Here is a 26,036-nt window from a genome sequence, read left to right as displayed (position 1 = left end):
CCTTGTGTATTTAATATTTCAGTAATATTTAAGTAATATTGTAAGTATACAGTGCCTATAAAATGCACCCACCCCCTTGGAAGTTGTCATGTTTTATTGTTTTACAATATTGAATCACAGAGGATTTAATTTGGCTGTTTTGAGACTGGTCAACTGAAAAGACTCTTTTGAGTCAAAGTGAAAACAGATTTCTCCAATTTGCTCTAAATTTATTACAATTATTAAACACAAAATAACTGAATGCATAATTACTTACTTCAAATCAGTATTTGCTTTGGCAGCAATAACAGCCTTAAGTTTGTGTGGATAGGTCTCTATCAACTTTGCACATTGGGACACTACAATTTTCCCCATTCTTCTTTACAAAACTGCTCAAGCTCTGTCAGATGGGATCATGAGTGAACAGCCCTTTTTAAGTCCAGCCACAAATTCTTAATTTGATTGAGGTCTGAACTCTAACTTGGCAACTTGGCTACTCCAGGACATTAACTTTGTTGTTTTTAAGCTATTCCTGTGTAGCTTTGGCTTTATATTTGGGATAATTGTCTTGTTGGAAAGCAAATCTTCTCCCAGTTCTCAATTCTCTTGCCAACTCCAGGATTCCCTGTATTTCATTGCATTCATTTTATCCTCTACCTTCACAAGCCTTCCAGGGCCTGCTGCAGTGAAACATCCCCACAGCACGGTGCAGCCACCACCATGCCTCACTGTAGGAATGGTGTATTTTTGATGATGTGCAGAGTTTGGCTTACACCAAACATAGCTTTCAGTCTGTTGGCCAAAAAGCTCGATTTTGTTTTCATCAGACACTAGAATCTTCTTCCAACTAACTTCAGAGTCTCCCAAATGCCTTCTGGCAAACTCTAACCAGATTTCATGTAAGCTGTTTTCAACAGTGGCTTTCTCTTTGCCACTCTCCCATAAAGCTGCGACTGGTGAAGCACCTGGGCAACAGTTGTACACACAGTCTCTCCCATCTCAAACACTGAAGCTTGTAACTCCAGAGTTGTCATAGGTCTCTTGGTGGCCTCCCTCACTAGTCCCCTTCTTGCACAGTCACTCAGTTTTTGAGGACAGCCTGCTCTAGGCAGATTTACAGCTGTGCCGTATTCTTTCCATTTCTTGATTCTGATTCTGAAGTCAGTTCCAGTTTGATAGAAAAGTCATGAGGAAATGCAGAAGGATTAAAAAAAAGGAAGAAAAGGAACAGAAATATGAGGAATACAAGAAAAAGTGACGATAACAATTAAATGAAAATAAATTAGAAAAAAGAGCTGTCAATTACAGGAGTGTATAAAAAGGAAAGAAGGCCTGGAATGTTTGAGAGATGATATAAGAGATACGTGAGAATGCAGAACTTGCCATGGAGGAGAGTAAATGAGGGAGGTGGAATGAAAAGGAACCATAGGCAACTATTGCATGAGTACAATGGGGATTGCAAGCAATTTGTCGGAACAACGCAGCTGAGGCAAACATTTATCCCATTGCTCTTTGTGGAACTGTGCTGTGCATTATATTTCTGAAACAACGGCAGTGAAACACTGAGGATACGGAAGATATTACATCAATGATGAGTATTTGTTTGTTTTACTTTGTGCTAGTGTACTGTAAAGCTCTTCTCCTAATATGGAATGTGTATTGGAAAATTTACTATTGACTTCATTACCAAATATAATAGGAATTTGCCTCATCTGAGTTTTGATTTATATTTAAAATTCAGTGCTTTTTGTTGTTATTGGGTTTTCTTTCTGATTAAAGGTTTAAAAGGTTTGCCAGCAGGTTGGAATGTAAAATTTCAACTCCAACATAAAAGTGATGTAAGGTACTTGGCTCTCCAGTGGAAATGGCTGCAGACAAATCTATGCTTTATGGTATTTTGAAGATTGCCCTGAGTTAAACAATGTGACTGATAGAGTTCTCTTCACTCCACACATGCTGAATGCTCACTAATCAGGATATTTTCAATTGGTATCTTGGATCTTACTCATCCATAAATCATCAAGATATCAGGTTGGGAAGAAGATATGATCTTGATCTTACATTGAATTAAAAGATAGAGGTACTGAGATGTCTGTGATGTAGCTTGTCAGTTTTTGCTGAAAATAATTGTTTTAATGTCACCATTTTTGTTTCCAATCTTTTCAGCATTTTGATTAAGCTTCGTGATTTGACTGTTTTGCTCAGAGACTCTACAATTGTCATTTTTTCTACTTACCCTCCTTTTGTGTAGAAACATAGAAAACCTACAGGCCCTTCGGCCCACCAAGTTGTGCTGAACACGTCCCTATCTTAGAAATTACTAGGCTTACCTACAGCCCTCTATTTTTCTAAGCTCCATGTACCTATCCAAAATTCTCTTAAAAGACCCTATCACATCCACCTCCATCACCGTTGCCAGCAGCTCATTCCACGCATTCACCACTCTCTGAGTAAAAAACTTACCCCTGACATCTTCTCTGTATCTACTCCCCAGCACCTAAAACTTGTGTCCTCTTGTGGCAACCATTTCAGCCCTGGGAAAAAGCCTCTGACTATCCACACGATCAATGCTTCTCATCATCTTATACACCTCTATCCGGTCACCTCTCATCCTCCATCACTTCAAGGAGAAAAGGCCGAGTTCACTCAACCTATTCTCATAAGGCATGCTCTCCATGTTTAAACTCTGTGCTCTCCTTTTCTTTTGTTAGCAATCTGACATTTTATTGTGGTGCCCCTTGATCATCATGTAAAGTCTATGCTACCTGCCTTAAACTATTTGAGGATGGATGGTGGTGAATGAGTGGGAATGAGGCAGGCAATTTATAGCAAATTGCGGTTTATAGTTGTGATCTGACTGTCAGCAGTTTTCAGTTACAGGCAGATAGGACACATTGTGAAAGGTGGCAGCTTCCCCTTTAGCAAAGGAAACCTTCAGCACCAACCTGCTTTAACTTGCAGCAAGGGTGGGAGGCTGGTGTTGCTTGTCTTCTGCACCCGGACAAGACTGTAGCTCCATGGAGCAAGGACTAGAAAAAGGGAGAGTGAAGAAGCTCCAGTTTTCTAGTTTCATGGTTTCCTTGCAAGCCACAAGGGGAAGTAAAAGTCAAAGTATATTTATTGTGTAAGTACAGTATGTATACATAGATAATCATGTTCTACCTTGAGTTCAATTTTCTTGCAGGCATTTACAGGATAATAAAGCAATACAATAGAATTTATGAAAAACTATGCATTCTGAAAAACAACCAAAAAGAGTGTAAATTGTGCAAATTAAAATTTTGATTAAATAAGCAAATAGATAGGTACATAATACTGAAGCCACAAATTTGTAATTGAAAGAGAGTCTGCCTGTGGTGGAGTCAGTTCAGGTGAGTGAAGTTATTCACACTAGTTCAGGAGCCTAATGGTTGAACAGTAATAATTGTTGCTGAACTTGAAATTGTGGTACTTCCTGTCTGATGGTTGGTGATTAAGACAGCACAGCCTGGACATGGGGTCCTGAATGAAAGATGCTGCTTTCTGGTGGCAGTGCCCCTTGTAAATGTGCTCAATGGCAAGAAGACCTTTCCCTGTGATAGACTGGGCTGTATCCACACTTTCTGTGGGCTTTTCTGGGCACTAGTTTTCATACCAGGTGATAATGCAGGGTAGGTTTCTTTCTACTGTGCATCTATTGAAGTTTGTCAATGTTTTAGATGACATGCTGAATTCATGCAAACTTTTAAGAAAATTGAGGCACTGCCGTGCCTTTTTGTGATGGCACTTATGTGCTGGTCCCAGGGTAGATCCTATGATATAATAATTTAAAATTCCTAACCCTTTCCATCTCTGGTCCTTTCATGATGCGTGCTTTATCTGCTCAACAGGGATCATAGTCCTGGGCTTTCTGAGCACCTCACCACCAGTTACCTGCCTACTGGGAGTTCCTCCCACAAGTATATGTTACATCATTGTGCTGCTTGCTACTGACACGTGGGCACAGGGAGTTAAGATGTACTCCAGATTAAATTCCCTTCAAGACTTGTCATAGGAGCTTTTAACTTGCAGACATCCTGGCACTGGAAATCCTATCCCGACTTGGGGTCAATAAAATCTCTATTTTGTCTAACAGGCCTAAGTTTTCCTGTGCTGTTAGTAATTCATTGATTCCTTGTGATTTGCCAGATTTGTTACTTCTGCTCATTTATTTCCTTTAATGGTTTTCTCTTTAAAAACAGTCTAGTTTCTGTCACGTAATTGAACAGCTGATATTTGTAACCTAATCTAAGCTGACACTTCCCTCAGGCACTGATGGAACATTACCTTGTGAGAAACCCTGTGTTTTGAGATAAGGTGCTACATATTGAAATGTGAGAAGGCTTCTGCCTAATCATAGATGGTAAAACATTTCACAGCAGGGAGTTCTCCTGATGTCCAGGCCAACATTCCTCCCTTACAGGATCTCATGGAAAATAGGTTAACTCTCCAGATAACTCATTGGTTCTTGTGTGTTACTACTGAATGCAGAAATGTTATCTTCTGAATTCTGATAGCCATGCTGACAACCCATATTGATTGGCAGTACAGTGCCAATGTGAACTGAATTGGTCAGGTCACGTCCAAGTACATGTAAAACCCAACCTAGTGTTTCACAACATAGAGTGTTTGGGAGAGCGTAGCAGTTTTCCTTGAAGCTCAGGGATTAAGAGCTGAATTACTGTCAGTGATTAATTATGCAGGGAGGTTCCTGTTTTGACAGAAGCAGCCATTTTCCTGTGGTTGAGAACTCTGGAATAAGATAACCTAAATGGAATGTAAGAGACTTAGGAGAGGGGAGCTTTCTTTAAAAAACACAGCAGAATATACTATGAATCAAAGAGTATTGCAGGGACTATATTACCATTTGAGAATATGCTTGAAGAAAAGGAAAATTAAAACGTCTTGGAAACAGGACAAGCAGGTTTCTGGTGATGTCATCGTCGAGAATGGCAGTTTAAGTCACCAGCTCCTCTGGAAAAACACATATTAAGCCCCGTTAACCCATCAAATATAGTATTTTTTGAAAAATATTTGAACTGAAAAGAGGGGCAAGAATGGGGAAAAAGAATGGAAATTAAAAAAGTGACACTGCGGAGCCTGCGGCCGAGAGGAGTGCAGCGGGCGGCTCTTCTACCTGACCGCGTGCTAGTGAGGCGGACACTGGCCCTCGTTCAGGCGAAGCAGTGAATATGATTGAAATTCTGAAAGAAATAATGGAGGTCCAGAAAGATATAAAGCAGCAGCTCCATGATATTAAGTCAGAGCTCGCCAACGTCAATCAAAAAATAGCGGTGGCAGAGACTCAAATTGAGAAGGTGGAAGATCGCGTTCAAAACGTTGAACGAATACTGAGTAAGACAATAAAAATATTAAAACACCAAGAAGATAAACTGCTTGACCTGGAGGGAAGATCACAACGGAAAAATATCAGAATTATACAAAGTTCCCGAAGGAGCAGAGGGCTTGTCTATGACGGAGTTTGTCGGAAAGTTGCTGCGGGATGTGCTGGATCTTCCCTCGACAATGGAGCTGGAAATCGAGAGAACGCATCGTGCGCTAGTCCTGAAACCTACCCGGGATAAGCCACGCTCAATAATAATGAAATTCCTTTGGTACAGTACCAAGGCGGAGATTCTATGAAGGGCCTGGGGTAAGAAGAGGGTGTTTTTACGCAATAAATTAATATTTCGACCAAGATTACCCCCCGTGGTCCTACAGAAACGCAAAGAATACTCTGAAGTAAAGTGAGTACTAAAGCAAAAAAAGATTAGATTTCAAACTCTGTACCCTGCTAAACCGAGAGTTTTATGACAATGGGACGCGGTTGTACCAGGCAGTGGAAGAGGTGACTACAGACCTGAAGGCCAGAGGGTTGCTCGTCAGCGTGATCAAACCAAGGGAAAGCCTGGCAGAGGAATTATCCCGCTCCGCTTGAGAAATAGTGAGAGAATCGAGAAGGCAGGAGACAGGAGGAGGCTGAGAGAAGTATATCAGAAAGAGACTGGGAGTTTCCCAAAGACAGTCCTCATCCCCTTCAGAAGAGCCATAAGATTTGGCTAACTTTAAAAATGTTGAGAAGCTAAGTGGAAGCAAAAGTACATGGTGATATACCTATCTCAAGAAATACTTATTATAATGTGGATTCTATATTACTTCGTTGTTATTCTTTATTCGCTCACTTGCTCCTTTTTCCCCACCAGTGAGAGAGAGAGAGAGAGAGAGAGAGAAAACGAACACACAGGGAAATCTTTTCTGTGTAACGGATTTGTTCACTGACTTTTATGAATACTGCAATGGGGGCCCTCAACTCACAAGTAGGAGGGGTTATCCCCCACAGCTAGACATTTCCTCTAGCTCAACGCAGGGTCATCTACTAGAGACCTCAGCCTTGGAATCACACGTTTGTTGCCATTTTTGTTATTTGAGTTTCTTGGTTCTTATTTGTTCAGGGAGTAGATCGATTAAGTTTTATTCTAATTTCAATGATACATTGACAGATAAATACAGATGGCTAAAGACAAGGTAAAATTAATTTCTTTTAATGTCAATGGTAATTAAATCCAATCAAATGTAATAGAAATTTATCCAAAATGAAAAAGAACAACCCCATGTAATATATTTACAGGAAACTCATTTAAGTGATAATGAGCATAAAAAATTAAAGAGAATGGGCTTCACTAATCTGTTTTTCTCCTCATAAATCAGGACATAGGAGAGGAGTTGCTATTCTTATCTCAAGTAAGTTAAATTTTGAAAAAGTATTCGAAATGGGAGATAAAGAGGGCAGATATATTCTGGTAAGGGGGAACATAGATGGCAATTCAGTTACTCTATTGAATATATATGCACCCCCGGGAAGTGATATTGGTTTCTTTCAGAAAATTACTGATATTATGGTAACGGAAACAGGTCTCCTGATATGTGGGGGAGACTTAAATTTACAATTACAACCAAACTTACTCTTCCAATAGAAAAACCTATGAAACAAAATCTTTACATAAGATCAATACACTTTTTGAAGACGTTGGTTTAATTGACATATGGAGGGACCTTTTTCCTGACAGAAGGGATTACACTCAATATACAGCCCCCCATTCTGTGTATACAATAGACTATTTCATAACATTAGGAAAAGACAAAGACAAAATAAACACTTGTGGAATTGGGGCAATAGATGTAAGTGACCATGCACCTGTATACTTATCTGTTGATTTTGACCTACAACCAAAGTATACTATTTGGAAACTAAATTCAAGTCTACTCAATGATCCGTACTTTAAGGAACAAAATAAAAAAGAAATTGGTTTCTACTTAGAATTTAATGATAATGGAGAGGTTTCACCTCCCATTTTATGGGATACTCTGAAGGCGGTCTTAAGAGGGAAGATTATAGCGATAACTTCATATAAGAAAAAAGGAACAAAACATTAGAGGAATTTTACAAAATAGGCTGAAGGAACTGGAGAGAAAAAAAACACAAATTGAATTTGGCACAGGGTACATTGGGGAAATGAAAAGAATTAGGAATGAAATTAATAGTTTAGCTATGCAAGAAATCAGGAAAAATTTAATGTTTCTGAAACAGAGACATTATGAAAGTGGATTGAAATCTATGAAAATACTGGCATGGAAACTGAAAAAAAAAGATAGCAGAAAATACAATTCATAGAATTAGGGACCCAAAAACGGAAATGATAAAAAATAAGCTAAGTGAAATTCAAGAAGCTTTTGAGGTGTTCTACAAAACTCTATATTCCAATGTTCCAGGGGGAAGCATAACCCAAATTGACACCTTCTTGAATTCTCTGGAGCTACCCACTTTAAGCAAAGAACAAAATAGAATAATGACTTCTGACATAACTGAAGTTGAATTAAAAGCTGCAATTAGTAGGCTTAAATTAAGCAAGTCACCAGGATCAGATGGGTATATGGCAGAGTGGTACAAAGAATTTAAAAATGAGTTAATTCCTGTTTTACTCCCCACACTGAACTGGTCTCTAAAAAAGGAACAAATTCCACCCAGCTGGAAGGAAGTGATGATCTCAGCGATACCGAAAGAAGGCAAGGATAAAATGGAATGCGGGTCATTTAGACCAATATCCGTTATTAGTGTAGATTATAGATTATTTACCTCCATCATGGCCAAATGATTAGAGGAGTTTCTACCCATACTGATATGTAACAATCAGACAAGTTTTATACAACGCCAGACACAAGACAATATACGAAGGACACTTCACATTATGGATCATATACAGAAAAATAAAATTGAAGCAATAGTAATAAGTGTGGACGCTGAAAAAGCATTTGATTTCATTATTTGGAATTTTCTTTGCAGAGTTTTACATAGATTTGGTTTCCAAGATGCAATTATTAAAACTATACAGACACTATATGACAATCCTACTGCTAGGATTAAGATCAATGGATATTTATCAAATAATCTTACCCTAGAAAGGGGCACAAGACAGGGTTGTGCATGTCACCACTACTCTTCGTGTTATATCTGGAACAATTAGCTCAATACATCAGACGAAATGAAGATATCAGGGAATTACTATTAAAGGGACAGAGCATAAATTGGCTTGATATGCGGATGACATTTTGATCTATCTATCTAGGGCAATCAACATACTCTTTACCTAAATTGATGCAATTCTTTGAACAATATGGTCAATTATCAGGATACAAGATCAACATAGATAAAACCCAATTACTTTCATATTACTATAGCCCACCAAGAGAAATTGAAAGTAGATATCTCTGGGCATGGCACACAGAGTCTTTCAAATATTTGGGCATCATTATGCCAAAAGATTTGGCAAAATTATCAGAATCAGCCTTTATATTAAAAAAATTAAGGAAGATATGGCAAGATGGAACCTGATTCCTTTTTTCAGTCTCAGTTCAAGGATTGAGTCTATTAAAATGAATATACTGCCCAGACTGTTATATTTCTTTCAGACCCTACCAATAGAGATTAATCAAAATCAATTCAATGAATGGAACAAGGTGTCATTAAGGTATATTTGGCAGGGTAAAAGGCCTAGAGTTTCATAAATTATAAAAACTCATAAGGAAAACATAATATTTGTTAACTAACTGGCTTAAGCAAAAATGGGATGTAATTTTTTTTAAAGGTAGGCTTGGTAGATTAAATAAAGGTTGTAAATTGATTATAATTCATGCTATTTATAACATGAAAATTTATTGACAATGTTAAATAGTAAAGTTACTAAAGATAATAAGCCAAAACAATATGAATAGGCATATAGGCTAAAACACAATTTTATACAAGGCTTTGAAAAAACATTTTCTTATGAAGTGACATGATCAGGCCAAGATATAGGCCTAGCACATGAAACCTGTGCTTGTTTTTTGCCTCACAAATACTTAATTCTGGGTCGAACAAGATAAGCACAGGCAGATTTCACCTTCAACTGAAATGAGGCAATCTCTATCCTTGCTCTTGATGCTTGTTAAACAAGAAAAAGCTTGCTCACACACGTAAGAAGTTGAAAACTACAGCAAGATGTTCATTGCTTTCCTATGAATGGCGGGTTACTTTTCTTTCAGAGGTCCAGAACATTCAGGAGCAGGTCAGTAAATCTCATCTTGAGCGCACAATCAGACTGCAGCTCACAAGGTTCTTCTCTCAAAGTCAAAGTCAAGTTCCCAGGCTGAGCAGAAGATTCACAGAAAGGGTCCCTCATTCAGTCATACACTACTGTTAAATTTTGTTCTGCAGTTCTTCCAGATGGCTTTCAATAAAACTTGAGACTTTCTGATAACCTTCCAAGCAGCAGAGGAAACATTTCAAGATTTCCATAAGACCATAAGACAAAGGAGCAGAAGTCGGCCATTTGGCCCATCGAGACTGCTCTTGAGCCCATTTCATCATGAGCTGATCCAATCTCCCCTTTAGTCTCTCTTTCTCACCATAACCTTTGATGCCCTGACTACTCAGATACCTATCAATCTCTGCCTTAAATACACCCAATGACTTGGCCTCCACTGCCGCCCATGGCAACAAATTCCACAGATTCACCACCCACTGGCTAAAAAAATTTTTTCACATCTGTTCTGAATGGGCGCCCTGCAATCCTCAAGTCATGTCCTCTCATACTAGATTCCCCCCATCATGGGAAACAACTTTGCCACATCCACTCTGTCCATGCCTTTCAACATTCGAAATGTTTCTATGAGGTCCCCCCTCATTCTTCTAAACTCCAAGGAGTACAGTCCAAGAGCGGTCAAACGGTCCGCATATGTTAACCCTCGCATTCCCAGAATCATTCTAGTGAATCTTCTCTGAACCCTCTCCAATGTCAGCACATCCTTTGTTAAATAAGGAGCCCAAAACTGCACACAGTATTACCAGTGCCTTATAGAGCCTAAACATCACATCCCTGCTCCTATACTCTATTCCTCTAGAAATGAATGCCAACATTGCATTCGCCTTCTTCACTACTGACTCAACCTGGAGGTTAACCTTAAGGGTATCCTACACGAGGACTCCCAAGTCCCGTTGCATCTCAGTACTTTGAATTCTCTTCCCATTTAAATAATAGTCTGCCTGTTTATTTCTACCAAAGTGCATGATGGTACACTTTCGGACATTGTAATTCATTTGTCACTTCTTTGCCCATTCCCCCAATCTATCCAGTCTCTGCTTCCTCAGCACTACCAGCTCCTCCATCTATCTTTGGATTATCAGCAAACTTAGCCACAAAGCCATCTATTCCATAATCCAAATCACTGATATACAATGTAAAAAGCGGTCCCAACACAGACCCCTGTGGAACACCACTGGTAACCGGCAGCCAACTAGAATGGGATCCCTTTATTCCCACTCTCTGTTTCCTGCCAATCAATCAACACTCTATCCACGTATGTAACTTTCCCATAATTCCATGGGCTCTTATCTTGTTTAGCAGCCTCATGTACGGCACCTTGTCAAAGGTCTTCTGAAAATCCAAGTACACAACATCCACTACTTCTCCCTTGTCTAGCCTACTTGTAATTTCCTCAAAAAATTGCACTAGGTTTGTCAGGTTTCCTTTAAGGAAACCATGCTGAGTTCTGCCTATCTTGTCATATGCCTCCAGGTACTCCGTAACCTCATCCCTGACAATCGACTCCAACAACTTCCCAACCACCAATGTCAAAACTAATAGGTCTATAATTTCCTTTTTGCTTCCTTGCCCCCTTCTTAAATAGCGGAGTGACATTTGCAATCTTCCAGTCCTCCGGAACCAGGCCAAAATCTATCGACTTTTGAAAGATCATTGCTAATGCCTCCGCAATCTCCACTGCTACTTCCTTCAGAACACGAGGGTGCATTCCATCTGGTCCAGGAGATTTATCTACCCTTATCTTATCCTGGCTTTGACTTCTCTTGTCAGCCACAGTTGCAACCTTCTTCCATTTGAAAATTTCTTCTTTTTTGGAATATATCTGTCTTGCACCTTCCTCACTTCTCACAAACTCCAGCCACTGCTGCTCTGCCATCCTTCCCACTAGTGTCCCTTTCCAGTCAACCTTGGCCAGTTCCTCTCTCATGCCACTGTAATTTCCTTTACTCCACTGAAGTACCGACACATTGGATTTTGGCTTCTCTTTCTCAAATTTCACAGTGAACTCAATCATGTTGTGATCACTGCCTCCTAAGGATTCCTTCACGTCCATCTCTCTAATCACCTCTGGTTCATTACACAATACCCAATCCAGTACAGCCGATCCCCTAGTGGGCTCAACAACAAGCTGTTCTAAAAAGCCATCTCATAGACATTCTATAAATTCTCTCTTGAGATCCAGTGCCGACCTGATTTTCCCAATCCATTCGCATGTTAAAATCCCCTACAATAATCAAAACACTGCCCTTCTGGCAAGCCTTTTCTATTTCCTGTTGTAATTCATAGTCCACATCACTGCAGCTGTTTGGAGGCCTGTAGATAACTGCCATCAGGGTCCTTTTACCCATGCGATTTCTTAGCTCAACCCATAAAGATTCTGTACCTTCCAATCCTATGTCAACTCTTTCTAATGATTTAATATCATTTCTTACCATTAAAGCCACACCACCCCCTCTACCTACCTGCCTATTCTTCTGATACACTATGTATCCTTGGTACAGCTCCCAGAGACAAGCATCCTTTAGCTACATCTCAGTGATGGCCACAATATCATACCTGCCAATCTGTAACTGTACAAGATCATTCACCTTATTCCTTATGCTGCGTGCATTTAAGTATAACACCTTAAGTCCAGTATTTGGTACTTTTTGCATTGATTGCACTGCAACTTTATTGCACTGCAACTCATCCCAATGGCTGCAAATTTGCTCCATCACCTGCCTGTCCTTCCTGGCCTCCTTACTGCTCACTACCTTAGATCTATTTCTGTTTTCCCTCTCCTCCGCTCCATCATTCCGGTTCCCATCCCCCAGCCAAATTAGTTTAAACCCTCCCTAACAGCTCTATTAAACCTTCCCGCCAGGATATTGGACCCCCTAGGATTCAAGTGTAACCCGTCCTTTTTGTACAAGTCACACCTGCCTCAAGAGGTCCCAATGATCCAGAAACTTGAATCCCTGCCCCCTGCTCCAATCCTTCAGTCACACATTTATCCTCCACCTCATTCCATTCCTACTCTCACTGTCGCGTGGCACAGGCAGTAATCCCGAGATTACCACCTTTGCGGTCCTTCTTCTCAACTGCTTTCCTAACTCCCTATATTCTCCCTTCAGGACCTCTTCCCTTTTCCTACCTATGTTATTGGTACCTATATGTACCACGACCTCTAGCTCCTCACCCTCCCACTGCAGGATATCTTGGACGTGATCAGAAACATCCCGGACCCTGGCACCAGGGAGGCAAACTACCATCCGGGTCTCCTGACTGCGTCCACAGAATCGCCTACCAGACCCCCTAACTATCGATTCCCCTATTACTACTACCTTCCTCTTCCTTTCCCTACCCTTCTGAGCTACAGGGCCGGACTCTGTGTCGGAGGCACGGCCACTGTTGGTTCCCCCAGGTAGGCTGTCCCCCCCAACAGTACTCAAACAGGAGTACTTATTGTCAAGGGGTACAGCCCCTGGGGTACTCTCTGGTACCTGACTCTTCCCCTTCCCTCTCCTAACCGTGACCCACCTGTCTGCCTCCAGTGGTCCTGGTGTGACCACCTGCCTGTAACTCCACTTTATCAACTCCTCACTCTCCCTGACCAGACGAGGGTCATTGAGCTGCAGCTTCAGTTCCCTAACATGGTCCCTTAGGAGCTGCAGCTCTGCGCACCTGGCACAGATGTGGACATCTAGGAGGCTAGGAGACTCCAGGACCTCCCACATCTGACACCGAGAACAACAAGCTGCCCTCACAATCATAATTCCCCCTTTCCTCAAATAACAGGAAAAACTGAAACCTGAACCTACCTTGCCTCACCGGCTTCCGCCTAAGCCCGTTCAGCCAAAGCCCTTAAGCCCTCACTCCGCTCCTGGCTCGCTCCGCTGCCTGCTGTTTAAGGCTGTGTCCTTTTAAAAGCTTCCCCGCTTCACTGCCCGACGTCACACGCCTGCGCGGTCCCGCCTCTCTCAACTCCGATGAGAATAAGAAAAAAATCAAAATGGCTCCCACCGCACTCCCGTTCTGATCCTCCAACTTCCTTCTCCAACATTTTGCAACATGATTTTTTCAAAGATTCAGTTTGCTTTTGGATCCAAGAATCTTGTCACTTGAAGTCAAAACATTTTCTCCAGGGCCTTGCAGAGATTTGTTCAACTGGTTCATATGATGAAAAATGTCTGCTAATTCGGCTAGTTTCTGCATCTTCAAAGCTACGATTTGTAGTTGTGTCTTTTCAATTTTGCTGGGGCCATTGCTGCATTTGAAAGTTGCTTGCTACAGACTAGGCACAATGGAATAGGACAATGTGGATCACCAGGCCACGTAAAAACCAATGATAAGTTGCTTTCATTGTAAAGACAGACTTTTTTGTATCTGTTGCTGTACTAGTGCAGTGAAATGACTCAGAAGATTGGAATTCAACAATCACCACATTGACACATCAGACGTCTGGAAAATACAGGGATTAATAAAATAAAAATTCAATGCTTGGAAAATAGTAGTTATCAGCCTATCATCTTACCCTCCATGCAATACAGAGCTCATTAATTATCAACAGCTTCCCCTATTTCGCATCAAAAACTAAGAATGGACTCAACCAAATAAACATGGTCCTACTGCGTGTTACCATACTGGGCTGAGAGACCTCCAACGAGATTGCTAACGGGTCTGCTCGGTCACGGCCCATTACTGTAAGTGCTGGCATCATGAGTCATGCATTCATAAAAACCATGTTTTTTTTAAAATCACAATCTCTCATGGAACCCTGAGCAATCTCTCGCAGAACCTTAGGGTTCCATGGAACTTCAGTTGCGAAACTCTGCTCTAGATTGATTCCAGAGTTATTGACTATGTCAGCCAATACAGTCACTTTTAAACTGCTGGAGTTTTGGGAGCAAAATGCCATTGCTTGGTTTGTACAAGCTGAGCCCCAGTTTGCTCCGCGAGAAATCTCCGCTGACAATACCTGATTGGTAGCGTTGCTCAGCAGTTTCACAGCTGCGAGAGTAATGAGTCTACGTGAACACCCACCCGAACACGATAAATATCAATTGCTGAATTTTACTTTTTACAGAGTTTTGGACTATCAGGGTCTGAGCGCACCAAACAGTTTCTCTCCTTACCCAGTCTCAGTGATGCCTTCAGAGCCAATGGACCACATGCTGTCTCTCCTCGGAAATCACCATCCTTGTTTTATTTTGTTAAGTCTCTTCATTGCAGCAAATGCCTGATCAAGTTTGCATAGCCCTCACTAATGCACCTGTGAATAACTATAAGGAGCTAGTTAAATAGTTGATAGTCTACACTCAGCAGGAAGTAGTGCATAATTCCTCCTCCTTTCTCCACCTCAATAAGCTGGTCAGCAAGGCCCCCAACACAAGGATGCCTGTGGCTGCAAAACAGACCATGCCGGGTCTGTGATCTTACCTTGGTTGCTTTGGCACAAATGCTAGGAACCACCATCTTGCAGCTTTGATAGTGCCAGCACATTGGGATGTCAGGAGTCTGTTTACACCATGGGTTCCAGCTGCCAGGGGCATCTACTGTTCATTATGGACACACTTCTAGGCAACGCTTCCTGTGTGACACAGGAAATTAAGTGAGTTCCTTTTCCCAATCTTGTTTAACCTTAAAGAAAGGGCACTTATCCCATTGTAATAATAAATTATAAATTCTTCCAATGGAATCCTTCATCACAATAATACTACTCACAATAATACTACTCACAATAATATTTAACAGGTTGGCCTCTAATATGCAAGGAAAATTACTTAAATATTTTTGTAAGAATTGTCTAACTTGAAGGTATTGCCAGTATGAATATGAAAGTGTATTTATCAACTAATTGTTCAAAAGACATCAGTCTATCTTCTTTAACTAGATCCAGAAAAGAATTAATACCTTCATTTTTCCAAAATAGAAAAATTGGATCACTGAAAGAAGGCTTAATAAATAGTTTCGATAAATTAAACTACAAAGTTTAAATTTTTTTAGATTAAAAATATTACAGAACTGGAGCCAAATTTGTAAAGAATACTTAATCACAGGGTATAAATTTAAATCAGCAACTTTAGCTAATTGTATAGGTAGAGCAGCTCCCAATAACGAGGTTAAGTAAAACTGTTTCACAGCTTTCAATTTCAAATCTACTCAAGTTGGCCACTCATTCTTATCAACCCAGCGTAACCAAAAGGACATATATCGCACATTAACAGCCCAGTAATACATTCTAAAGGTAGGTAAAGCAAGACCTCTGTGTTGTCTTTATGGCATTTGTTTAGTTTATAATATTTTTGCTTTAGTAATTCGTTAGCATTTTCTAGTTAAAGTGAAGATTGTTTAAAGTAAATTCATTGTCTGTGATATATCGTGGCATATATATATGACGTCACACCTGGTTTCGCCGCGTCTTGTGGGAAAATATCGGTTTGAAGAAACGGGAAGGAGGGGGCTCACATGTGCAGGATCAGCGCAAGAAAAGTTTTCTTTCTACACACTAGAAACATCAGTGAAGCAACGCCGTAAGTTCATGAGATAATCGATGTGTTGAATTTAAAATGTTAACGCTGATTCTGTTAAAAGTAATGACGGTTGATAAGGTTTATGTTTTCGTTAGTTAAAGAGTTGCAGATAGTTTGTGTTGAAGTGTATTTAAAGCAGTCAATGGCGTAGGTAGATTCTGACTGTATGTTGCACTTTAATAGACAATAGACAATAGGTGCAGAAGTAGTCCATTCAGCCCCTCGGGTCTGCACCGCCATTCTGAGATCATGGCTGATCATTCACTATCAATACCCAGTCCCTGCCTTGTCCCCATATCCCTTGATTCCCCTATCCATCAGATATCTATCCAGCTCCTTCTTGAAAGCATCCAGAGAATTGGCCTCCACCATCTTCCGAGGCAGTGCATTCCACACCTCCACAACTCTCTGGGAGAAGAAGCTCTTTGTCAACTCTGTTTTAAATAACTGACCTCTTATTCTCAATCCATGCCCTCTGGTACTGGACTCTCCCAACATCTGGAACATATTTCCTGCCTCAATCCTATCAAATCCTTTAATTATCTTAAACGTTTCAATCAGATCCCCTCTCAATCTCCTCAATTCCAGCGTGTACAAGCCCAATCTCTCCAATCTCTCTGCGTAAGACAGCCCTGCCATCCCAGGAATCAACCTAGTGAATCTACGTTGCACTTCCTCAATTGCCAGAATGTCCTTCCTTAAACCTGGAGACCAAAACTGTACACAATATTCCAGGTGTGGTCTCACCAGGGCCCTGTACAAATGCAAAAGAACATCCTTGCTCTTGTATTCAATTCCCCTTGTAACAAAGGCCAACATTCCATTTACCCTCTTCACTGCCTGTTGCACTTGCTCATTCACCTTCATTGACTGGTGAACTAGGACTCCTAGGTCTCTTTGCATTTCTCCCTTACCTAACTCGACACCGTTCAGACAATACTCTGCCCTCTTGTTCCTGCTTCCAAAGTGGATAACTTCACATTTATTCACATTGAATGACATCTGCCAAGTATCTGCCCACTCACTCAGCCTATCCAAGTCTCCCTTTATTCTCCTAACGTCCTCTTCGCATGTCACACTGCCACCCAGTTTAGTATCATCAGCAAACTTGCTGATATAGTTTTCAATGCCCTCATCTAAATCATTGACATAAATCGTAAAGAGCTGTGGTCCCAATACAGAGCCCTGTGGTACCCCACTAGTCACCTCCAGCCAGTCTGAGAAACACCCATTCACTGCTACCCTTTGCTTTCTATCTGCCAACCAGTTTTCTATCCATGTTGAAACCCTGCCCCCAATGCCATGAGCTCTGATTTTACTCACCAATCTCCTATGTGGCACCTTATCGAATGCCTTCTGAAAATCTAGGTACACAACATCTATTGTCTTACCCTCATCTAACATCCTTGTTACACCCTCAATGTACATTTAATGTAATGTAGTTGTTGTAGTTTTACTTTTGCAAGTATTTACAATGTAAATGTGATATCAAGAAGGAAACAAATACTGTATACATTTTGTATTGTTTTATCAACAGTTTCCACCATATGTTAATGTGGAAGAGCGAACAGTAAACGGTTAATCTTACTGCGATCCTGTTTTCATTGACTACGGTTTACCTCGGTGTTTAGTTCAGAATTCTCTTACACCTGAATGAGAACACTACAACCTCTGTCCATTTTCAATTATTGTAAGTGACATTTACCAACTCTTGGTTGTTTATCATTAAGTGACATTTACCAATTTGACTTTGACTTAATTTGACTATTATAACGGAGGACTGGATGCAGATCTTGAAGTTGGTTAATTCTTCCTCTATTTGTGCTAGCCGTTCCTTGATTCAATTTTCAATTGCACATCGTTACTATTTGACAAAGGAGAGATTGTCCAAAATCTTTCCTAATGTTGATAGTTATTGTGATAGATGGAAAACTGAGACAGCTGCACTGACACACATGTTTTGGTCTTGTTCTATACTGGAACAGTTTTGGAAGTCAGTTTATTCTACAATTTCTAAAGCACTTAAAATTAATTTACAACCTAACAAATTAACTGTGCTCTTTGGAATAATACCTCAAAATATCCGTGGTATTTCTTTGTCTGACCAACATGTTCTTGCGTTTGTTACATTGATAGCTAGGAGGTCCATTCTGTTGAAGTGGAAGGACATATCGGCTCCCACTCTGTCACGATGGTTCTCTCAAATGATGTCATGTCTTAGTTTGGAGAAAATTAGAAGCCAAACCTTCGAACCTATGTTTGATTTTGAGAAAAGATGGGGTTCATTTGCTCGTTACTACCATTTGAGTTAATTGATAGATATCCTCCACGATCTAATTGTAAATTCTGGTATAATTTTTTTTGCTGGTGGTTTGATGTTTATCTTTAGAAGCTTTTTGTATGCCGCATGGCTCCGGGGTTGAACACCTAATGGGTTTTTTGTATGACGCATGGCTCCGGGGTTGAACACCTAATGGGTTTTTTGTATGCCGCATGGCTCCGGGGTTGAACACCTAATGGGTTTTTTGTATGACGCACGGCTCCGGGGTTGAACACCTAATGGGTTTTTTGTATGACGCATGGCTCCGGGGTTGAACACCTAATGGGTTTTTTGTATGCCGCATGGCTCCGGGGTTGAACACCTAATGGGTTTTTTGTATGACGCACGGCTCCGGGGTTGAACACCTAATGGGTTTTTTGTATGACGCATGGCTCCGGGGTTGAACACCTAATGGGTTTTTTGTACGACGCATGGCTCCGGGGTTGAACACCTAATGGGTTTTTTGTATGCCGCATGGCTCCGGGGTTGAACACCTAATGTGTTTTTTGTATGACGCATGGCTCCGGGGTTGAACACCTAATGGGTTTTTTTGTACGACGCACGGCTCCGGGGTTGAACACCTACTGGGTTTTTTTGTATGACGCACGGCTCCGGGGTTGAACACCTAATGGGTTTTTTTGTACGACGCACGGCTCCGGGGTTGAACACCTAATGGGTTTTTTTGTTTGACGCACGGCTCCGGGGTTGAACACCTAATGGGTTTTTTTGTACGACGCACGGCTCCGGGGTTGAACACCTCATGGGTTTTTTGTATGACGCATGGCTCCAGGGTTGAACACCTAATGGGTTTTTTTGTACGACGCATGGCTCCGGGGTTGAACACCTCATGGGTTTTTTGTATGACGCATGGCTCCGGGGTTGAACACCTAATGGGTTTTTTGTATGACGCACGGCTCCGGGGTTGAACACCTAATGGGTTTTTTGTATGACGCATGGCTCCGGGGTTGAACACCTAATGGGTTTTTTGTATGACGCATGGCTCCGGGGTTGAACACCTAATGGGTTTTTTGTATGACGCAGGGCTCCGGGGTTGAACACCTAATGGGTTTTTTGTATGACGCACGGCTCCGGGGTTGAACACCTAATGGGTTTTTTGTATGACGCACGGCTCCGGGGTTGAACACCTAATGGGTTTTTTGTATGACGCATGGCTCCGGGGTTGAACACCTAATGGGTTTTTTGTATGACGCATGGCTCCGGGGTTGAACACCTAATGGGTTTTTTGTATGACGCACGGCTCCGGGGTTGAACACCTAATGGGTTTTTTTGTATGACGCACGACTCCGGGGTTGAACACCTAATGGGTTTTTTTGTATGACGCATGGCTCCGGGGTTGAACACCTAATGGGTTTTTTTGTATGACGCATGGCTCCGGGGTTGAACACCTAATGGGTTTTTTTGTACGACGCATGGCTCCGGGGTTGAACACCTACTGGGTTTTTTTGTATGACGCACGGCTCCGGGGTTGAACACCTAATGGGTTTTTTGTACGACGCACGGCTCCGGGGTTGAACACCTAATGGGTTTTTTTGTACGACGCATGGCTCCGGGGTTGAACACCTAATGGGTTTTTTTGTACGACGCATGGCTCCGGGGTTGAACACCTAATGGGTTTTTTTGTACGACGCATGGCTCTGGGGTTGAACACCTAATGGGGTCTTTTTTCCTCTCACTTTTTTCTTGCTTTAGTAGGGGTTTTTTTTCTTTCCTTTTTTGAATCACCATATTTTTAAAATCCTTAATATTGTTTTTTTTTCCTTTTAAGATATTGTAAGTGTTACTTACTTTGATGTACTTGTCATTTTGGATAATAATACTAATAAAAAGATTTGAAAAGGAAATCAAGTGAGCGTATGGCCAGCATCATCTATTGAAAAGAAAGCAAAAAGTGAGGAAACCTTGCTGGAGGCCACCAACAGCAGCAGGATCCAGACTTACGGGACATGACAAGTGATGTTCTGCTTCAGTGGGCGACGTCCACATGGGACTTCGTCCTGGCTAAAGTGCTTAGACCTCTGTTGGGTGAACATCTCCTGTGTGCCGAGCGACTTCTGGTATGTGGATGTCAAAGACTTTAGTCATGATGCTGCTCCCCCAGTATGTTCCCAACAACAGACCAGTGTTTCTCTTCCTGGGTGATGTCCCAACCAGTTGACCTCACCCAATCACACCTGCAAACTGGAGGTGTATTGTTTTTGTCTCGATATATGATCTCTCGCATCTGGGTCAGGAGGCTTCATAGAAATTGGTTGCACTAAAGTTTGTTTGGCATGGCCTCAGAAAGGATGTGCGTGATTGGACTGCACACCTGTGTGGAGTGTCAGAGGGCAAAAATTAACCATCATGTTCAGGCACTATTGGGCACCTTTTGAGGTCCCTGAGTGACGGTTTGACAATGTTAACGTGGACATTGTTGGGCCCCTTCCTCTCTCCCATGGTTTCATGCACCTCCTTACCATGGTGGGCTGTACCACCAGGTGGCCAGAGGTCATCCCTCTAGCATCAATGGGTGCAGATGTGGCTCAGGCATTCATCAGCACCCTATCTGGTATTTTCTCTGATCGTGGTCCCCAAGTCATTCAGATGTCTGGGGTACAATAGCCCAGAGCCTCAGGGTGTGATTATATCACACCACGGCATATCACCTGCAGTCCAATGGCCTTTGTAAGTCGTTTCACCACTCCTTAAAGTCTGCTCTGAAGGCCTCCCTGTTGGTTGAGTGTTGGCATAGTTGTCTCCCGCAAGTCCTGCTAGAACTCAGAACTGCTCCAAAAGCATTTCATTGGCTTTGTGTCTGTACTCGGTCCAACGACAATAAAGTTGAATCTAATCTTCAAAAAAAAAAGGACCTGCATGGCTGAGTTGGTACATGGGCAGCCGTTACGAGTGCAAGGTGATTTCATTCCTGACACCACGACTGCCTGGTCAGCCTCTCAACAGCATTCCACCCTCCTCAGTAAATTCAATTCCTTTCTCCTATTCCTATCTTCCATCATGACGTACAGCATTCTTGGGTTCCTGTTGACCTACATTCTGGTTCGTTTGTTTTAGTCCACCGTGATGCACACCAGCATCCCTTTAGGCCCCCTTATGATATCCTGTTCCACGTTTTGGAATGGAGAGAAAAGACTTTTATCAGAGATAAGAGGAGTAAACAATGTATTACGATAGATCACTTTAAATCTGCCCGCCAAGATTTGGAGCATTCCACTATCACAGCATAACCATGAGGGTGTCCATGCATCTCTGGACTGGCCAGAGCACTTGCGGTTTCTCCACCCATGGAACACAAGACCTGAGATGGGGAGCTCGTCCCAGCACCAGACAGACTCACAATGCTGGATTAAGTGAAGTCGGGGTGGGGATGTTCTGTGTAGAGTAATTTAATTGGTGGAAACGTACGCAATTCACAGCCACCGATATTGAGCTGGGGTTTTACTTTAAGGGGCTGGACTGATATGATGACGTATGATTTTTATTGTAATTTTGTGTTTAAGTTTTGGAGTTCAATAAAATATGTTACAGATTTCATTAAGCACAAAAGGCCTCACTTTTTCTTTGTGAAAACCTACACCTTCATGCCCTGACCAATCAAGAATCTGTCAACCTCTGCCATATATACAAGATTTGGCCTCCACAGCTGTCTGTGATAATGAATTATACAATCACCACTCTCTGGCTAAAGAAATTTCTCTGCATTTCTGCTTTAAAAGGTCACCCCTCTAAGCTGGGTGGTCCAGTCTTGGACTCTCCCATCTTAGGAAACATCCTCTCCACATCCACTCTGTCAAGGCCTTTCACCATTTGAAAGGCTTCATTGAGGTCTCCTCTCATTTTTCTGAATTCCAGTGAGTACAGGTCCACAGCCATCAAATGCTCTTCATATGACAAGCTGTTCAATCCTGGAATCATTTTCATGAACCTCCTTTGAACCCTCTCCAGTTTCAACACACCTGTTCAAAGACAAGGAGAGCAAAACTGCTCCCAATACTCCAAGTGAGGCCGCAGCAGCGCCTTATAAAATCACAACATTAAATCTTTGCTTTTATATTCTAGTCCTCTTGAAATGAATGTCAACATCACATTTGCCTTCCTCACCACAGACTCAAATTAACCTTTAGGGTATCCTGTAGCAGTTCATGTGCACCTCAGTTTTTTTGTATTTTCTCTTCATTTAGAAAATAGTCAACCGTTCCATTTCTTCTACCAAAGTGCATGACCATTCACTTCGACACTGTATTCCATCTGCCACCTCTTTGCCCATTCTCCTAATCTAAGTCTTTCTCTAGCCACTCTACTTCCTCAAAACTACCTGTCCCTCCACCTATCTTCATATCATCTGCAAACTTTACAACAAGGTCATCAATTTCATCATCCAAATCATTGACAGATAATGTAAATAGAATTATTCCCAACATAGACCCCAGTGAAAAACTACAAATTACAGGCAACCTGCCAGAAAAGTCTCCCGTTATTCCCACTCTTTGCCTCCTGGGAATCAGCCACTGCATTAGCCATGCTAGATTCTTGTTAAGCAGCTTCATGTGTGGCACTTTGTCAAGCCCTTCTGAAAATCCAAGTTCACACTATCAACTGATTTTACCATGTCTATCCTGCTTGTTATTTCTTCAAAGTATCCCAACAGGTTTGTCAGGCAAGAACTTACCTTGAGAAAATTGCTGCCTACAGCCTTTTTTATCATTTGCCCTCCAAATACACACCAAAGCACATTCAACATCTTCTTAACCACTGAGGTCAGACTAACTCATCTATAATTTCCTTTCTTCTGCCTCTTTCCCTCCTTGAGCAGCATTTGCAATTTTCTGGTCTTCCACAACCATTCCAGGATCTGGTGATTCCTGAAAGATCATTACTAGTAACTCCACAATCTCTTCAGCCACCTCCTTCAGAACCCTGGGGGGTACACCATCTGGTCCAGGTGACTTATCCACCTTCAGACCTTTCAGTTTCCCAAGAACCTTCTCACTAGTCATGACGTACTTCATGCACTTCATGATCCCTGACACCTGGAACTTCTGCCATATGGCTAGTCTTCCCCAGTGAAGACTAATGCAAAATACTTACTCAGTTCATCTGCCATATCCTTGTCCCCTATTACTACCTCTCCAGCAACATTTTCTAGTGGTCCGATATCTACTCTCAACTGTCTTTTACACTTTATATATCTGAAGAAACTTTCGGTATTATTTTTAATATAATTGGCTAGCTTACTTTCATGTTCCATCTTTACCTTCATAATGACTTTTTTAGTTGCCTTCTGTTGACTTTTAAATGCTTCCCAATCCTCTCACTTCCCACTAACTTTTGCTGTATTATATGCCCTCTTCTTGGCTTTTGTACAGGTCATGCCTTCCCCAGAAGAGATCCCATTGATCCATAAATCTGTACCTCTGACCCCTGCACCAGTTCCTCAGCCACATATTCAAAGGTTTGAGGATTCATTTTTATTATGAAATAATGTACACAGAATACAACTCAGACTTGTCTTTTCCAGACAGCCATGAAATACAGAAAAAAACATGAACGCTGTTGAAAGACATCAACCCCCATCACCACATGAAAAAAATAAAACTTGCAAACCCAAACCCTCCCAACCCCTCCTTTGCACAAAAACAGATTGCCCACCCAAACACAGCAGCTAAAACATCAAACCTCTAACTCTCAAGCCTTTCACATCAAAAAAAAAATCAGCCACAATAACATCAAACCCTCAAACACTCCCTTGCACCCAAAAAGCTAACAGATCATTAACACGGAAAAACATCAAGAATCAGACCCCAAACCCCCAACCCCTCCCTCACCCAAAAATAGTAACATATTACCCACCCACCAATCAACAAGAAAGAAAACCTTCCCTGGCATGTGACATAAGCGACAATCTAGAGATTACTACCCTGGAGGTCCTCTTTCTCAACTTCCTACCTAGCTCCCTAAAATCTCTCTTCAGGACCTCTCACCTTGTCTGCCTATGTCATTGGTGCCAATATGTACCAAGATTTCTGGCTGCTCACCCTTCCCTTGAGAATGCAATGGACCGATCCTAGACATCCCTGATCCTGGCACCAGGGAGGCAACATAACATTTAGGTGTCTCTATTGTGCCAACATACCATTTGGGAGTCTCTATCATGCCAACATACCACAGGGGTGACTCTATCATGCCAACAGAAACTCCTGTTCCTCTGACTAGGGAATCTCCTATCAACACTGCAATCCTCTTCACCTCTCTGCTCTGAGGGGTAATGCCCTGGAAACATGTAGGCAGGTTCTTCCATTTTCTGAAACACTAAATGCCTTAGCTAGTAATTGGCTTATTATTCTAAGGTACAGAGCTATGCCATCCATACAAAGCAAACTGTACTTTGTTACATGGGAATTGTAAGTGGTTTATTATAGTCACATGTACTGAGATAGTGAAAAGTTTGTCTTGCATTACTGTTCTAACAATTTAAATCATTTACACAGTGCATTGATGTAGAATAAGGTAAAACTGTAACAGAACACAGTCAAGTGTTGCAAATACAGAGAAAGTACAGAGCAGATAGAAAACATGATACAAGATCATAATGAGATAGATAGTGACTTCAATGCAGGCAGAAAAACATTACATATTGATTGGCATTACATTCTTCCAACTTTGCATAGTCTAATTATGTGAGTGTATTGTATGTGCTGGGGTTCTTCCTGATAAGACACCCAGTATAACTCACATTACCAATGTGCATGTATACATCACATGCCAAATTAGAGACAAATGGCCATACATATGAGCCAAACCATGGGCATTACACAGCCAAATTCTTTTTCTAAAATCAAGACATATTTCTATAAACATCTTTGCCTGCTTGGCACAGTCAAGAGCTTAATCATTTCAGATGCTGCTTACCTTCAATCTCAAAAGTAATTGTCCATCATTGCTTATGTTTGTATCTTCAATATTATTGCATCCACATAGTTCTTTAATCCCTTGGACTTAAATCTTGCTGATAAAACAGAACAGAATAGTACAGCATAGAAACAGCCCTGCTCCTACAATTCTGTGCCAAACTAATTAAATTCATAATTAAATGGCCAACTAAAATAATCCCTTCTACCTACACAATGTCCATATCTTTCCATTTCAAGCACATCCATGTGCTTATGCAAAAGTCTCTAAATGCCTTATAGCTGATGTTCCATTATTTAAGAAAGGCTCTAAGGACAAACTGGGGAATTATAGGCTGGGAGCCTGATGTAGGTCATGGGTAAATTATAAGGTATTATAATGAAAATAATATACGTATTTGAATAGAAAAGGCCTCATTAGGAATAGCCAACATGGATTTTTGTGTGGCTGGTCATATCTAAACAATCTTGGAGAGCTTTTTGAACAGTTTACTGGAAGGTGGTGGGCATTGTCTACATGAACTTTAGCAGGATCTTTGACAAAGTCCCAACTGGGAGGCTGGCCCAGAATGTTAACTTGCTTGGCATACAAGCTGAAGTCAATGTTGGCATAATGGGAGAAGACTGTGGGTGATAGTAAATG

At 41.3% G+C, this 26,036-nt stretch overlaps 1 long non-coding RNA gene across 1 annotated transcript; it reads left to right on the top strand.

The window, feature by feature from the left end:
• The first annotated feature begins 12,826 nt into the window (after nt 1–12,826).
• LOC132394234 (uncharacterized) lies at nt 12,827–18,677 on the top strand. Its single transcript, XR_009512227.1, has 3 exons — nt 12,827–16,147; nt 17,685–17,837; nt 18,284–18,677. It is a non-coding gene; the product is annotated as an uncharacterized LOC132394234 (long non-coding RNA).
• Nucleotides 18,678–26,036: the final 7,359 nt, after the last annotated feature.

The sequence above is a fragment of the Hypanus sabinus genome, chromosome 5 (genome assembly GCF_030144855.1).
Source record: "Hypanus sabinus isolate sHypSab1 chromosome 5, sHypSab1.hap1, whole genome shotgun sequence".
Taxonomy (NCBI): domain Eukaryota; kingdom Metazoa; phylum Chordata; class Chondrichthyes; order Myliobatiformes; family Dasyatidae; genus Hypanus; species Hypanus sabinus.
Note: the sequence above shows the minus strand (reverse complement) of the source record. Positions and strands in the feature narration are given on the sequence as shown.